The sequence below is a fragment of the Sciurus vulgaris genome (assembly GCF_902686455.1).
Source record: "Sciurus vulgaris genome assembly, chromosome: 6".
Lineage (NCBI taxonomy): Eukaryota > Metazoa > Chordata > Mammalia > Rodentia > Sciuridae > Sciurus > Sciurus vulgaris.
In genome coordinates, this window is record NC_136466.1 from 87,838,521 (window position 1) to 87,856,498 (window position 17,978).

The 17,978-nt window shown below is 39.3% G+C and overlaps 2 pseudogenes across 2 annotated transcripts; both read right to left on the reverse strand.

Moving 5' to 3' along the window:
* Positions 1–657: 657 nt before the first annotated feature.
* Positions 658–1,930, reverse strand: LOC306664791 (L-aminoadipate-semialdehyde dehydrogenase-phosphopantetheinyl transferase-like; annotated as a pseudogene). Its single transcript has one exon. The product of its transcript is annotated as an L-aminoadipate-semialdehyde dehydrogenase-phosphopantetheinyl transferase-like (transcript).
* Positions 1,931–10,025: 8,095 nt separating this feature from the next.
* Positions 10,026–15,408, reverse strand: LOC306664108 (protein Mdm4-like; annotated as a pseudogene). Its single transcript has one exon. The product of its transcript is annotated as a protein Mdm4-like (transcript).
* Between the last annotated feature and the right edge of the window lie 2,570 nt (positions 15,409–17,978).

Here is a 17,978-nt window from a genome sequence, read left to right on the forward strand (position 1 = left end):
CTTTCAATCAGTCACTCCAGTTCTAAAAACTTTCTTAAGAACATAATTAAGTATGTGCCTCAAAATGTACTGGGACATTCACTGCACCACTTACAGTAACATAATACAGGCAACCAAAATGCCTACCACAGAAGAAAAGAAGTGTATTATGGCACATCTTTCTTAAGCCAGGCAGTGGGCTTCACCTCAGTGCCATAATTCCAAACCTCCTTTAGCCTTTTCCTTTCCAACAGATTCTATATCTAACAGAGGTTAAAAAAAAAAAAAAAAAAAAAAAAAAAAAAGTCAGACACTAGCTTTCTCTATGACCAGATCTGAGTGGGTGGAAAATAAGGGGAAATTGTCTGATGCAATTTTAGGAAGATATAAAACTAGAAATTATAACATTATGCTGGGAATGGGATGAGTCTAAGGCAAAATCAATAAATTGAGGCAAAAAAAAAAAGACCTGATGACACCTCTGAAATGTAGGTTATATAATAAATATCCTTGGTTACTTAAGCCAGTTATGTTTGGACAATGTTACCTCTGGTCAAAAGAATTCTAACTGATATTAGTCATAGAAAAGAGTACTTGATAACCACCAAAAGTTTATGTAACAGTTATTATGAACAGTAGATGAACAACTTAAAAAATTTATAAAATGATATTTTCCAATTAGAAAAAAAAAGTTAACATTGATTCAATGACCAAGAAAAAAGTCTGGAGAGATAACTCAGGTTTTAAAAAGTAGTTTATCTCTGAAAGATGGGATCCAAATGTTTCCTTTTTCCATATCTGCACTTACTATATTTTTCTAAAATGAACATGTAAACTTCTGCCAACTTTTTTCTGTTTCCATCAATTCAATGCAATTTTAGGCAGGAAGAGGTAAATGCATTATTGTACCAGAAGTCTGCTTTTTTAATAGTAAAAATTTTCAGTTTAAAAAAAAAAGGTTTGTGAAATAAAATTTGATACCATGAGGCATTGATTTTTTTTCTGTAAATATGGAAGACTACAATTTTAAATTCCCTTCATTATGTAGGGAATCATATCATGACTTTGTGCCATTTCAGATTGGAATTTCTTCTGTGAAGCAAAAACAGTCCCAAAGCGAAGGATCTTTAGATGTCATGGGAACAGCAGATAATATTAAATCGTTAAAGGTGAGAATAGTAAACTGCCTCTGGGTTGGTATAGAATGATCTTGGGATGGAACATCCTCCTGTCTACATCCATTGAGTTTCCTAAGAGCTACTGCAACAAAATGGTGTTCATCTATTGTACTTTCCTCGAATGCCCATTCTTTTCCATCCATCCAGGAACAAATGTGTTTCCTTATAAACTTCGCCTATCCAAGTTTAATGGAGATATATCAAATTCAAGCTGTTGCAATTCAAATCTCAGTCCAACACCAATAAACTTTATGAAGCTTCAGTGTCCAATTCCTATAAAACATTTCCAGCTGAGTCCATTCATCCCTAACGTTTCTGATTGTTTCCCATTCTTTGTTGGTAAACTTTCCTTTCATAATATGAAAGAACTCCAGAATTGAATCATGGCCTGGAAAACTAGTCTTCATTATATCAATTCCAAATTGTAGCTCAGGTTCAGCAGCAAGCACGCTCCTTGATGCTAAAGTTGAAATTAGGGTAAGGATTCACTGAGTCCTTCGCAAGAACTGGTTTTCCTTTTTGCAGTTCTTTGCAAATGGATGTGATTCCAAGGGATATTCAATTTCTCTGCAACTAATTTCCTTAAAATCAGATGACCAGCCATGGCTGTCTTAGCGTCTCAGGCAAAGACCAACTGACCAATGTGCTCCTTCTCCTTGGGCTGGGTCAATAGCATTGCCAGCAATCATTCTGTATGGCTCAGCAACCAATTGCCACAGGAAAAGGCCCTCCATGGATGGTACCAAGCAGAACCATTTGGCGGGGAAAACCATACACTGAACATGGACTTCACCACCACCTTGGGCCTGATGGTTCGACACTCTTCTCGTGGTTTTAAGTGAGATAACTAACATATTTGTCATATTGTGAACTAGTCTCTCCAACACTATCTGAAAACAATCCTCTGGCCCCATTGGTTTGTTTGACATATATCATATATATATATATATATATATTTGTCTAATTTCATGCTTCCTATTTTATTTCAATGGTCTGTTTTTCTAGCACTTTGTTATTGGACCTCTAGAGTTTTACTATGCACAAGAGAAATTTTACCCTTTTTACTCTTTTTTTTTTGGTACTGGGGATTGAACCAGAGGCACTAAACCACTGAGCCACATTCCCAGTCCTTTTTAATTTTTATTTTGAGACAGCATCTCTCTAAGTTCCTTAGAGTCTTGCCAAGTTGCTGAGGCTGGCTTGGATTTGCGATTTTGCTGGCACCACCTCCCAGGCCGCTGGGATTACAGGTGTATGCCATGGCCCTGGCCCCCCTTTTATACTCTTGTTTTTCAAAGCTGACGTGGATATTTATGCACCCTTTGACAGAATACAGTTTTGCTTGTGCATTATCTAATCTTTTGTGGCCTTAGGATTTTCTAATTAATTTGCACAAATTCAAAGATAAATATAGACACCTATATCTTTATCTATATACTGTGTGCTATATATTTGTTTTTTTTGTTTTTTGTTTTTTTTGAGTTTGCAGGTTCCTTTATATTTGAAGTGCAGATTTTAAATGCAGTTAGTTCTTTATCTACAGTCAAAGGCAGCATCAGTCTTGACAGGGTATGTGTGTGTACATGTACCTATATACTCATGAATGGGAAGAACCATCAAAATGATTCTTTAGGATGTAAGTCAGAACAATTCAGGCACATAGCGGGCTAAATGGAAAACAAAAAATTCACAGTATCTAAAGCCACATACTTTCAGAAATTCACATAACTGTGGGAAGAAAATCCAAACAGGTGGTTAGCAAGTTTCCTCCTTTCTAAAGTGAACCAAGAGGTATCAATACAATAGCTTTATAGAACCCAAGAATATTCACCCATTTCTCATTAATGACTTTTTAAAGGAGCCAATATTGCATTGACATACTCAAAAAACTGTTACAAATAATCCTTTTTTTTTAAATTTATTTATTTATTTATTTATTTTTATTGTAAACAAATGGGATACATGTTGTTTCTCTGTTTGTACATGGCACAAAGGCATACCATTTGTGTAATCATAAATTTACATAGAGTAATGTTGTTTGATTCATTCTGTTATTTTTTCCCTTCCCCCCACCCCTCCCACCCCTCTTTACCCTCTATACAGTCCTTCCTTCCTCCATACTTGCCCCCCTCCCTAACCCTAACTCTAACCCTAACACTAACCCTTCCCTCCCCCCCATTATGTGTCATCCTCCACTTATTAGCGATATCATTCGTCCCTTGGCTTTTTGAGATTGGCTTATCTCACTTAGCATGATATTCTCCAATTTCATCCATTTGCCGGCAAATGCCATAATTTTATCATTCTTTATGGCTGAGTAATATTCCATTGTATATATATACCACAGTTTCTTTATCCACTCATCAATTGAAGGGCATCTAGGTTTGTTCCACAGTCTGGCTATTGTGAATTGAGCAGCTATGAACATTGATGTGGCTGTATCTCTGTAGTATGCTGATTTTAAGTCCTTTGGGTATAGGCCAAGGAGTGGGATAGCTGGGTCAAATGGAGGGTCCATTCCGAGTTTTCTAAGGAATCTCCACACTGCTTTCCAGAGTGGCTGCACCAATTTGCAGCCCCACCAGCAATGTAAGAGTGTACCTTTCTCCCCACATCCTCGCCAACACCTGTTGTTGCTTGTATTCTTGATAATCGCCATTCTAATTGGGGTGAGACGGAATCTTAGGGTAGTTTTGATTTGCATTTCTCTTATTACTAGAGATGTTGAACATTTTTCCATATGTTTGTTGATTGCCTGTAGATCTTCTTCTGTGAAGTGTCTATTCATTTCCTTAGCCCATTTGTTGATTGGGTTATTTGTATTCTTCGTGTAGAGTTTTTTGAGTTCTTTATAGATTCTGGAGATTAGTGCTCTATCTGAAGTATGATTGGCAAAGATATTCTCCCACTCTGTAGGCTCTTTCTTCGCATTGCTGATAGTTTCCTTTGCTGAGAGAAAGCTTTTTAGTTTGAATCTATCCCAGTGGTTGATTCTAGCTTTTATTTCTTGTGCTATGGGAGTCCTGTTAAGGAAGTCTGATCCTAGACCAATAAGGTGAAGATTTGGACCTACTTTTTCTTCTATAAGATGCAGGGTCTCTGGTCTGATTCCGAGGTCCTTAATCCATTTTGAGTTTAGTTTCGTGCATGGTGAGAGATATGGGTTTAGTTTCATTCTGTTGCATATGGATTTCCAATTCTCCCAGCACCATTTGTTGAAGAGGCTATCTTTTCTCCATTGCATATTTTTGGCACCTTTGTCTAGTATGAGAAAATTGTATTTATTTGGGTTTGTGTCCGTGTCCTCTATTCTGTACCATTGATCTACCTTTCTATTTTGGTACCAATACCATGCCGTTTTTGTTACTATTGCTTTGTAGTAGAGTTGAAGATCTGGTATTGCAATACCCCCTGTTTCACTCTTCCTACTAAGGATTGCTTTAGCTATTCTGGGTTTCTTATTCTTCCAGATGAATTTCATGATTGCTTGCTCTATTTCTGTAAGGTACGTCATTGGGATTTTAATTGGAATTGCATTGAATTTGTATAGCACTTTAGGTAGTATGGCCATTTTGACAATATTAATTCTTCCTATCCAAGAACATGGAAGATCTTTCCATCTTCTAAGGTGTTCTTTAATTTCTTTCTTTAGTGTTGTATAGTTCTCATTGTAGAGGTCTTTCACCTCTTTTGTGAGATTGATTCCCAAGTATTTTATTTTTTTCGAGGCTATAGTGAATGGGGTAGTTTTCCTAATTTCTCTTTCTGAAGATTCATCACTTATGTATAAAAATGCGTTGGATTTATGGGCATTGATCTTGTAACCTGCTACTTTACTGAATTCACTTATGAGTTCTAAGAGTTTTCTGGTGGAATTTCCAGGTTCCTCTAAATATATAATCATGTCATCAGCGAACAGGGATAGTTTGAGTTCTTCTTTTCCAATTCGTATCCCTTTAATTTCTTTGGTTTGTCTAATTGCTCTGGCCAGAGTCTCAAGAACGATGTTGAATAGAAGTGGTGAAAGAGGGCATCCCTGCCTTGTTCCAGTTTTTAGGGGGAATGCTTTCAGTTTTTCACCATTTAGAATGATATTAGCCATGGGCTTAGCATAGATGGCCTTTACAATGTTAAGGAATGTTCCCACTATCCCTATTTTTTCTAGTGTTTTGAGCATGAAGGGGTGCTGTATTTTATCAAATGCTTTTTCTGCATCTATTGAAATAATCATGTGATTCTTGACTTTAAGTCTATTAATATGGTGAATTACGTTTATTGATTTCCTGATGTTGAACCAACCTTGCATACCTGGGATGAAGCCCACTTGATCATGGTGCACTATCTTTTTAATATGTTTTTGTATGCGATTTGCTAAAATTTTGTTGAGAATTTTTGCGTCGATGTTCATTAAGGATATTGGTCTGAAATTTTCTTTCCTTGATGAGTCTCTGTCTGGTTTAGGTATCAGTGTGATATTGGCTTCATAGAATGAGTTTGGGAGGGTTCCCTCCTCTTCTATTTTATGGAATACTTTGAGAAGTATTGGAATGAGCTCTTCTTTAAAGGTTTTGTAGAACTCGGCTGAGAACCCATCTGGTCCCGGACTTTTCTTTGTTGGAAGGCTTTTGATGACTTCTTCTATTTCAGTACTTGAAATTGGTCTATTTAAATTGTTTATGTCCTCCTCGTTCAGTTTAGGCAATTCATATGTCTCTAGAAACCTGTTGATGTCTTCGAAATTTTCTATTTTGTTGGAGTATAGATTTTCAAAATAGCTTCTAATTATGTTTTGTATTTCAATCCTGTCTGTTGTGATATTTCCTTGTTCATTCCGAATTTTAGTGATTTGGGTTTTCTCTCGTCTTCTCTTTGTTAATGTGGCTAAAGGTTTATCAATTTTGTTTATTTTTTCGAAGAACCAACTATTTATTTTGTCAATTTTTTGTATTGTTTCTTTTGTTTCAATTTCATTGATTTCGGCTCTGAGTTTAACTATTTCCTGTCTTCTACTACTTTGGTGTTGGTCTGTTCTTCTTTTTCTAGGGCTTTGAGCTGTAGCGTTAGGTCGTTTATTTGTTGATTTTTACTTCTTTTATTAAATGCGCTCCATGAAATAAATTTCCCTCTAAGTACTGCTTTCATAGTGTCCCAGAGATTTTGATATGATGTTTCTTTGTTCTCATTTACCTCTAAGAATTTTTTAATTTCCTTCCTAATATCTTCTGTTATCCATTCATCATATAATAGCATATTGTTTAATCTCCAGATGTTGGAATAGTTTCTGTGTTTTACTCTTTCATTTATTTCTAACTTCAATCCATTATGATCTGATAGAATACATGCTAGTGTCTCTATCTTCTTGTATTTGCTAACATTAGCTTTGTGGCATAATATATGGTCTATGTTAGAGAAGGATCCATGTGCTGCTGAGAAGAAAGTGTATTCGCTCTTGGTTGGATGGTATATTCTATAAATGTCCATTAAGTCTAAATTATTGATTGTGTTATTGAGATCTATGGTTTCTTTGTTCAATTTTTGTCTGGAAGATCTGTCCAGTGGTGAGAGAGGCGTGTTAAAATCACCTAGTATTATTGTGTTATGGTCTATTTGGTTTCTGAAATTGAGAAGGATTTGTTTGACATACATGGATGAGCCACTGTTTGGGGCATAGATGTTTATGATTGTTATATCTTGCTGATTTATGCTTCCCTTAAGCAGTATGAAATGACCTTCTTTATCCCTTCTGACTAACTTTGGCTTGAAGTCCACACTATCGGAAATGAGGATGGATACTCCAGCTTTTTTGCTGAGTCCATGCGCATGGTATGTTTTTCCCCATCCTTTCACCTTTAGTCTATGGGTATCTTTTTCTATGAGGTGAGTCTCTTGCAGGCAACATATTGTTGGATCTTTCTTTTAATCCAATCTGCCAGTCTATGTCTTTTGATTGATGAATTCAGGCCATTAACATTCAGGGTTATTATAGAGATATGATTTGGTTTCCCGGTCATTTGGTTCATTTTTTAAATTCTATTTATTTATTTCTTTGACACAACTTGTTTCCTCCTTTATTTGACAATTCCTTTAGGATAATTCCTCCCTTTGCTGATTTGCTGCTTTGTTTTTCATCTCTTCCTCATGGAATATTTTGCTGAGAATGTTTTGTAATGCTGGCTTTCTTTTTGTAAATTCTTTTAGCTTTTGTTTATCATGGAAGGATTTTATTTCATCGTCAAATTTGAAGGTAAGTTTTGCTGGGTATAAGATTCTTGGTTGGCATCCATTTTCTTTCAGGGCTTGAAAAATGTTGTTCCAGGCCCTTCTAGCTTTTAGGGTCTGGATTGAAAAGTCTGCTGATATGCGTATTGGTTTCCCCCTGAATGTAATTTGGTTCTTTTCTCTCACAGCTTTTAAAATTCTGTCTTTATTTTGTATGTTAGGTATTTTCATTATAATGTGCCTTGGTGTGGGTCTGTTGTAATTTTGTGTATTTGGAGTCCTATAAGCCTCTTGAACTTGATTTTCCATTTCATTCTTCAGATTTGGGAAATTTTCTGATATTATTTCATTGAATAGATTGTTCATTCCTTTGGCTTGTTTCTCTAGGCCTTCCTCAATCCCAATAATTCTTAAATTTGGCCTTTTCATGATATCCCATAGTTCTTGTAGATTCTGTTCATGATTTCTTACCATCTTCTCTGTTTGTTCAACTTTGTTTTCAAGGTTAAATATTTTGTCTTCAATGTCTGAGGTTCTGTCTTCCAGGTGTTCTATCCTATTGGATATGCTTTCTATGGAGTTCTTAATTTGGTTTTTGTTTCTTTCATGTCAAGGATTTCTGTTTGGTTTTTTTTCAATATCTCTAACTCTTTATTGAAATGATCTTTTGCTTCCTGTATTTGCTCTTTTAACTGTTGATTGGTGCGATCATTCAATGCTTGCATTTGCTCTTTCATCTCATCGTTTGCTTCTCTGATCATTTTAATTATGTACATTCTGAACTCCTTTTCTGTCATTTCTTCTGCCATGCTGTCATTGGGTTTTATTGATGTAACATCTAGATTTGTTTGCAGCATTTTCTTTCCTTGTTTTCTCATATTGTTCAGGTATCAGTTGACCGCTGAGATATTGCAGATTTCCTCTATTGACTTACAATGTCCCTGAAGATTTCTATATATATCCCCCCTTAGCCTTCAGTAGGCTGAAGTCTTGGAGGAAGTTGATAATGCGGAGCTCCACAAGGAAGCTGCCTCTCTAGGAGTGGTGGCCTTCAGGAGGGGTATAATCCCTGCTAGTGGGCAGAGGTGCCTCCACTTGTTGACCAATGGTCATCCAAAGGGGACCTAGGCTGCGGGCTGAGGCAAGGCCTGTTTGGGCCTGAGTCTCTAGTTTTACCGTCCTTGTGGGGAAACCTCACCCGGCAGGGAAGACTCACCCGGTGGGGAGGTCTCGCTGGTCAGTACCCTCCTAGAGGTTCCCCTCAATTACAGCTACGGCCTGGGCTGGGCTGCCTTCCTCTGCAAAGTTCTCAGGGACCCGGCCCTACCTCCTGGGCCTGGGAGCCTCACCCTTTGCAGATGAATCTCCTTAGGCTGCCCCTCCTCAGAGAATATGCCCTCAGGCCTGGAACCTTTGCTCCGCCCTAAACCTGTCTCTGTGCGGCTCTTCCACCCAGAAGCCTCCTAGATCCTGGGACCCTGCTCTGCACCTAATTGCCTGGCTATGCGGCCCCTCCTCTGAGCAGCCACCTGGGGCCCCGTACAATCTCTCTGAGTCCCAGAGACCCGCCACACGCCTCTTCCTCCAGACAGCTGCCCAGTATTCCGGTGCGGTCACTAGGAGTCCAAGAAACTCACTGCGTGCCTCCACCTCCCACCAACCACCCGTAGCCCTGGGCAATCAATCACTCCGAGTCGAAGTGACCCTCCCCGTTCCTCCTCCTCCTCCAGATAACCCCCCGAGTGTTCAGGAGTGGTCGCTCTGGGTGGCTCTGAATCCACGTGACCCGCTGCACGGGTCCTATGCGCAACCGCCCGGAGCTCTTTGTGCGGCCACTCAAGACCAAGCGACCCACCACGCTTCCTCTCCAGGCAGCCCCCCTGTGTTCAGGTGCTGTCCCTTTAAGTCCAAACAACTCACCACTTGCCTTCTCCTCTGAGCAGCCGCCTGGAGCGCCAATGCAGTCACTGCGAGTCCAAAGGACCCGCCGCGCTTCTCCTCCTCCTCCGAGCAGGCCCCGGGGTTCAGAAGTGGTCCGAGTCCAAACAGCCCGCCACGCAGCCTCTCCTCTGGCAACCGCCTGAAGCTTGGTGTAGTCACCCCGAATCCAAGCGGCCGCGTTCCTCTTCCTCCTCCTCGTCCTCAGGGCAGGCCCCGGGGTTCAGAAGCGTCGTTCTGAGTCCAAATAGCTCGCCGCGGAGTTTCTCTTCTGGCAACCGCCTGTAGCTCTGGTGCAGTCTCTCCGAATCTAAGTGGCCACGCTCCTCCTCCTCCTCCTCAGGGCAGGCCCCGGTGTCCTGAGTCCACACAGCTCTCCTCGCCACTCCTCCCCTGGGCAGCCACCGGATCCCCAGTGGTTGCTCCGAGTCCCAGTGCTGTGCCGAGCGGCCTCCTTTTCGGCGCTCCTAGTTGTCCGAGTTCACTGCTCCAGCGGGGGGAGGGGCGTCTCACTGGCAGCTCTACTTCACAAAGTTTCCTGCGTTCCGGGACCACTGTCCCATCCGGGACGCCTCCCCAATGGGAGAGACTCACCCGGCTGCTTTGAGTTGGTCCCAAGTGTCTCAATATCTCCTCTTTTGAATCCTGAGTCCTGGAGCAACATGAAATGCAGCCACCCTCTAGGCCGCCATCTTGAAACCTCCTGTTACAAATAATCTTGACCTTTAAAGATAAATTCATCCAAACCAAGTAACATTCTACAAAGCACTACATACATCTAAATATATACAAATTATAAACCCCAATATCATCACAAAAACATGGCAGTGACTCTAATTTTTAAACTATACAAGTCTGTAGTAGTTTGGAGGCTGGTCTGGCTGAACTTGGATCTACTGTTTCAGCCTATGACATGATGTGATATCCCTAGATGGACTGTGGAGAAATGGAAATACCAGTTTAAAGGTTTAGCCTAAATTTTCAGTCTCATTAAGCACTAAAAAAAAGCATACCAACTACTGTTAAGAACAATGTAAGGGGAGTAAGTCACAGTGAGAGACAGGAGACTTTCTACAATCTAGAAATTGTTTTTCTAATAATTATCATCTCTGCATTGAACCTTTTGTCCATGATAACATGATCATAAATATTAACTTAAATGACCACTAAAATAAAAAATCTGATGCTGGGCTGGGGTTGTGGCTCAGTGGTACAGCACTCATCTCACATCTGTGAGGCACTGGGTTTGATCCTCAGCACCACATAAAAATAAAATAAAGGCATTGTGTCCATCTACAACTAAGAAAATTAAAAATAGAAAAAAAAAATCTGATTCTGTGATTTCATTACTGTCTTATGGCATTATGCAGAAAATACAGAACTCCAATGATTTCTATCTTAAAAAATCCTTCCTAACATTCGAGATTAGTAAATATGTAATTTAATGTCCAAATGAAGATATATGAAAGTGAAAAGGGAGAGAGGAGACAAACCAGAAGTAGAATGCTGATAAAATAAGGGAAAACTGGTACTGTCTCCAGAAAAGCAGAGCCTATGTCCCCATAATCACAACTAAAAGACGAAGGGTCTATCTTAGAGTTGGTTAACTCTGAAGATTTCACAAACTATGCCTTGCTTCAGAGACAAAAAAGAAAAAAGAACAAAATCACAAATAGATTAAGAAAATGGTTTAAAGTTTTCTGCAGGTAAACAGCAAGTCTGACTCAAACACAGACCCCAAGCACCACAAAACAAAAACATATCTTGGATCCCCGAGGCAATGTACTTAGTGTTGGGGGTGAGGGGAACAGTGAAGAAAAAGAAAGAAAACCAAGTAGCCACAAGGTGGTATGCCTTTGGTATGGATGTACCAAAATTAGCATCACAAATATATAAATAAAATGTTCAAGTTTTCCAAGTCTTATTAAAAAATGCAAATTTGTGTAAGGGATTTATAGGGCACAACTGCAGATCTCAAATTCTGATTTATAACTTACAAAAAAGCATTTGGCAAAAATCCAAGAGAACTGAGAGCTATGAAACTATTACAAAGTGAATATGGGGGGAGGGACAGAGAAGAAATTTTCTAAAATCTTAGAACACTATGTTCTAACAAAACATTTAATTCAAAGGAATAGCTTTGTTTCCTAGAGGGAAAATTCTCATACTCAAATGCCTAGAGAGAGCCAGACTTGGGCTTCATTTCCCAAGAAAAAGCAATACTGGAGAAAATGGTTCAGAGTCCTGTTACCTTTACTCATTCTCTTAGTGGGAGCAGTTTTTTGATTAGCTAAACCTGACATTTACCAGCTCTTTCTTTTGGAACAAAGTGTTAAAAGTCATTGTTCTCTCTAAAGTCTCATTTTGGCTGCAAATCAAAGTCTCTAAAACCATTTATTAGAAGATATATATTTTAAGATTATTACTGGTCCCAAATTTGACAAGAATCACCCTTTAAAATAGTTAAGGAAAGTTAATATTTTTAAAAGATCTACTAGTCATGAAATTTGGATTCTAAGTAACCCTCTACCACTAGCTTTATCATTTGGCTTCATGTGCAAAGTAAGAGAGACTGAATACACGAATGTATTATAGTCTTAAAAATCAAATCATTTTAAGAAAACTTCCATTCCAGAAACTAATAATAATAAAGGTATCTTGTTCTGCCTACTTTCTGTTTGGTACCTACAAGAACAGGAAGGAAAAACCCTCCTTCTGGGGCAAGGCTTCCACAAGAGTACTCTGTGGTAAAACTGAATCAGCACCTCCAGGAATGTTTGTTCAAATAGCCCAGACCTCAGATATCAGTCTCCAGGGATTTGGGCAATTTTAATAGAAACCCAGGCGATTTTTTTGGCCAAGTTCATTTTCAAAATGATGTATTCATATCCCTATGGATATGTCAAGATTTTACCATGTATGATGATAAGGAAATTAATTTGAAGATCTTCAATTTCTGCATGTATTATCCTAAAATTGATGTGACCTAAGATGACTCAAGAGAATTAGAGATATTCATTTTTCTTTAATTACTTCCCTTTTAAAACTGCCATACTCCCTAATCCTTTCACTCATGCCAAGCCTTACTTTAGGTCTTTGCACTCAGGTATGAACAACTACAAAGGTACAAAGAGACCCAAGAAAAGAAGGGGAAGAAAAAAAAGAACCAAACCTGGAGGGCTCCTAAGAGACAATGAATACTAGAAAGCAAAGCAAGGGGAGCTTTGGTTAAAAACTTCTGTGCCTTCTCTTTTTAAAATCTAATCACTGAGAAGGTTGTGCCAGAGATGTATGTATGTATATATATCTGTGTGTGTGTGTGTGAGTGTGTGTGTGTGTGTGTGTGTGTGTGTGTGTGTGTATACACACAACATTTTCTGACTAAAAGTTTCATCTGATTTGGCTGATCAATTTTAAAATGACAACAGGCTTTGCCAGTTTAAGTGATGGTACTTTTCTATAAATTTAATCAGCTAATCTACACTGCCCCAAAACTTTGATAAAAATATTTTTAAAGCATACATATAATATACAATATACTAGCTGGTATATCCTTTTTAAGTACTTAAATTTTAAAAATTGAGATGTCATATTAAAATTGTGCAAAAGGAAATCTTATCTAGGGTGAAAACAATGAAATGGTTGAAGGACTGTCTCGAAAGGAAATATTTTGCAGTTAGAGGAGTATCCTATAACATGTTTAGAGTGATTACTCAAAGGGTACATTTCATTATGTTAACTATATCTAGATTTTTTTTAAATGTGCAAAAATGTATATACTCTCTCAAAATTATTTTAGGGCTATTAGCAAAACATTTGATAACCATTACACCTAGTTTACGTCACGTGCAGTGGCACATGCCTGTAAACCCAACTACTTAGGAGACTGAGGCAGGAGGATCGTGAGTTGGAGCACAGCCTGGGCAACACAGTGAGATCCTATCTCTTTTAGAACTAAAAGGGGGTCACTCAACACAGTGAGACCCTGTCTTTTATAAAACCAGTGGCAGAGCGCATGCTTGAAGCTCTGGGTTCAAACCCCAGCACTGCAAAACAAAAAGAGAAAACAAAAAACATTTTCTTTTGACTTCTCTGTACCAGACATCCTGACTACAACACAAAGTGATCCATAGCAGTTCCTAATTTGACTAATAAGATTGTTTTCTCAGGGTTAGTCCTACTATTTTTCTAATAACTACCTTGGATTCTGACACCAGAATAACATTACATAATAGAAGGGCAAGGAATAAAATTAAAGAAAGGGTTAATCTTCAAATAATTTGCTAAGTGAATGAATGAATTAATGTTTATGTTTATGCTGGTAATTGTTCCCTCCCAGATCTTCATCTTTGGAGGGAGAATCATTTTCATGTTAATGAAGTCCCAAACTGATCATCTAGATCTAAAATACTCAGTCTTAAGTTCAATACAAGTTTCAAAGCAAAACCAATCCAGAACACAGATGTTTAGGCGCATAAATGAACACATGGGCTACACTTAGTAGAGATGGTCAATACTGACATTTTGATGTGTGACCTGGTACCCCTAATATTTCTCTGCTATTGATTCAGCTATGCTATAAAAACCTTAATAACCAACTGAATCTCTTTCTTGCAAATAGGACATGAAGCCCCAGCCTTCTTCAATCTTCTGGCGCAGTGAAAACAAGTTGTAAGATGGCTTGTCCTTCCATGAATAATGTTTCCATCTCGTGGTCTTTTCTCACACAAGCTACATGGCTTCAAGATATTCTGGCAATCTTCCATATTTTCTACATCTGTCCTCTGCTCAGAAAGGTTATCTGATTGTTCTCCCATGCTTGAGATGGTCTCTTGGCTTTCAGAACTGTGAGCCAAATCCAAGAATTCCACTGAATTGCAGGGATTAAAAAGTTTAGAATTTCCTTCCTTTACAGACACATCTTTAGGTCTAACAACTGGAGCTGAAACAGTTCTTCGACAATCAGGTACATCAATTCCTTCATTTTCCTTCTTTTCAGGCATGGCAGTGATATCAGATGTGGAGAGAGAATGTGTTAATTTAGAACAATCTGAATACCAATCCTTCCTCAAGGCCCAGCAACGAAAACAGTACCTCTTGCTTGGAGAATTAAATTTCTTGCACTCAGTACACTGCCATTCATCCTCAGAGGTAACTTCTATATCAGTATCATCACTTAAGGACTTAGAGTCCTCAAGGTCATCATTTTTCCCCACTTCAATCATCTTTTTGTCACTCACTTTCCCTACTTCTTCACTTGCTTGTTCAGTATCAGCAGCTTCAACTTTTATTCCAACACCTAACTGCTCTGATACTGACTCATTTAAAAACCACAAATCATCTGTAGTATCTGAAACAATGGCAGTACCTATATCCTGATTTGTCTGTAAATCAGTTGAGCCATTACTTCTAGGTGTATAGTTGTTTCTCAAGTTTTCTAAAAACCACCAAGGCAGGCCAGCTACATCCCACTCCTCAAACCCAAGGTCCAACCTAGATGTCTCATCTTGGCTTAAATTTATTAAGTCTTCATCTCCTCTAGAATTTCTGCGTTTATGCTCTGAGGTAGGCAGTGTGGGAATATTACCCTCTTCAGTTCTTTTTCTGGAACCAAAACTTTCCTCTGTACTTTGCTGTAGTGGCAGTGGTTAAAGTGATGATTCTTTCTTAGCATATCATATAGAGGGCTTGGATCTTTCACAGAGAAGCTTTGACGTCCCAGTAGTTCTCCCAAAAGATCTCCACCACAATATACCATATGCTGCTCCTGTTGATCATAAAGCTGCTTCACCATTATATACTGGCCTAGGTAGTGCATTACCTCTTTAACAGTGAACATTTCACCTTGTGCACCTGCCGCCTGCAGAATCTTCAAAAGTGGCAATTTTGGTCTACCTTACTGATTCGTTCTGGAGAGATTCTGCAAGCACTGTCAGATGCTGAACACTGGGCAGAGGTGGAATATGATGTCATTTTGACTCTGAAGATACTGCAGTTTGTTGATAAAACTTACGGTCGCCCCATGAGTCGCTCCCCCTCCGAGCCCGGGGGGAGGGGGGGGGGTGGCAGTCGCAGGTCCTAGGGCCTCGGCAGCATTTTGAAACGGCGAGGAATCGTGTGCTATATATTTGATGTAAAATTCTCTGGCTGGATTTATATTTTTGGTCTATGCAAATAATTATAAAACAGTTAATGCCTCTGTTACAGTGGTATATTTGCATATATCTGGCATATTTGTGCCTATGCCAGAGCATTTAACAAGTATTTTAGTATTGTAATTGATTTACTTCACATTCTTTAAGTATCTTGGAACTAAATATATGAATACCTTTACAAGCTTCTTTTAATGTGGCACCAGTCAGAAATTAATTTTAGAATTTGCTCCATTCAGTAAATAAGAAAGTAGAGACAAAAAAGGTGAGAAGACTTGCCCAAGTAGAGACAGGTAATTGTTGTTGAAGTCAGAAGTAAACACATATTTCTTAGCTTTGGTCTTTATTATGTAGTTCTAATCATGTCTGTGGTTTGTTTACTGCTGAGGTTCTCATTTAGCTATAAGAAAACACATTTTCTTAAAATAGACTTCTCAGGTATTAATTCTTTTTCACTCTATCTTGATCCCGTGTGACCCTTATTATAGATCTTCTGGGACTGGGACAATAATATTCTTGATAAGTTTGGTAAAATTGACACTAGATTATGGCACTTTGGTAGAAGTCTCTTGCCATAATAGCAAGATGTATTTGTCTGTAAAAGCAACTGTTTTTAAGATGTATATCCTCACTATCTGCACATTGAAGCAAGTTCAGGGTATGGTACAGAAGTGAAATAATAGGATGCCTGAGCAGGCACAAGTATTTTGTAAAACACATGTTACTAAAAGACTCTCTAAGGATGCATGTAAAGATTTAAATGTTTTTTTCCAAAGTCCATCCTATTAGAATAAGGAAAAGTAACTCCATAATAACATAGACTCTGTTTATTTCATAGAATATTGGCAACTGGTTAGTTTTATTGTGTCAACTTGGCTCGGATACTTTACATTTTCCAGAATTCCTTTTCCTCTATGTTGCCTGTTAGGGTAGGCCTCGAGAAGTTTGGGTGGAACAATTGGAGGGCAGACATGAAGATTCAGTCGTTTTGTGGCCTCCATATCTTATGGTTTATCTGCTGGTTCACTTTCAGTGTGAGGGGTGACCAGGACTGCACATGTGCCACCTCCTCTGGAATCAATATCTGTGGTTCCTGGCCAGCTGTGTAGGGTTAACACGTTGATAAAGGGCCCTTGTTCTTGCAGGAAGCTCAGTCCATTCAGGTGAGAAGCAACAAGAAATGACACATCTATTGGTCTGTTCTCATGGGCACCAGCTTGTGCTTGTTAGTTTGGGACTGTTCTCACTCTTTCCCATTTTACATCCATCTTCCCTTCTCAACTCTCTGCCATGTGGACCTCAAGCTCCAGTATTAGAAGGGTTCTGTTCACAGTGACTGTTTAACCATCTCCTCACATTGGTAAGATCCAATACTTGTACCTAATTCCTATACTTCCTGTCATCTGTCTCCTACTAGTTCATTTTTTTCTGAGTCAACTTTGATCAATTAATATTTTTCATTTATTTTCAGAAGTATTTCTTGTAAATATGCATTAAATAAAATTCAAGATCTTGATTTTTTTTCACTTTCAATTTGGACCTAGATCAATGATGTTTTCCTACTTATTCTTGAACTATCAGGAATAATTGCTATTATTTACTTTCCTTAATTTAAACACTCTGGCTGTATTTTACATATTTTATACTTTGGTCTGCAAATAAGTAACAGAAAACATACAGTGAACTAATTTAAACACTGCAAAAAATTTATCTTCCATAATTTTCTTTCTAGAGTAGTTAATCAACAATTCAGTGATCTGCTTGAGAACCCAGATTCCTTCCACTTTCTACTCTTGTCATCCTCGAGTTAATTTTCTTCATCATCTGTTATGGTTTGGTTGTGAGGTGTCCCCCAAAAGCTCATGTGCAAGACAATGCAAGAAGGTTCAGAGAGGAAATGATTGGGTTAGAAGAATCTTAACCCGAGGTTTCAAGATGGCGGCCTAGAGGGTGGCTGCATTTCATGTTGCTCCAGGACTCAGGACTCAAAAGAGGAGATATTGAGACACTTGGGACCAACTCAAAGCAGCCGGGTGACTCTCATCCCCTGGGGAGGCATCCCGGATGGGACGGTGGTCCCGGAACGTAGGAAACTTTGTGAAGTAGAACTGCCGGCGAGACGCCCCTCCCCCCGCTGGAGCAGTGAACTCGGACAACTGGGAGCATCGTAAAGGAGGCCGCTCGGCACAGCGCTGGGACTCGGAGCAACCACTGGGGCTCCGGCGGCTGCCCAGGGGAAGAGTGGTGAGGAGAGCTGTGTGGACTCAGGACACCGGGGCCTGCCCTGAGGAGGAGGAGGAGGAGCGTGGCCACTTGGATTCGGAGTGACTGCACCAGAGCTACAGGCGGTTGCCAGAGGAGAAGCTGCGCGGCGAGCTGTTTGGACTCAGAACGACGCTTCTGAACCCCGGGGCCGGCCCTGAGGACGAGGAGGAGGAAGAGGAGCGACCGCTTGGATTCGGGTGACTACACCAGAGCTACAGGCGGATGCCAGAGAAGGGGCTGCGTGGCG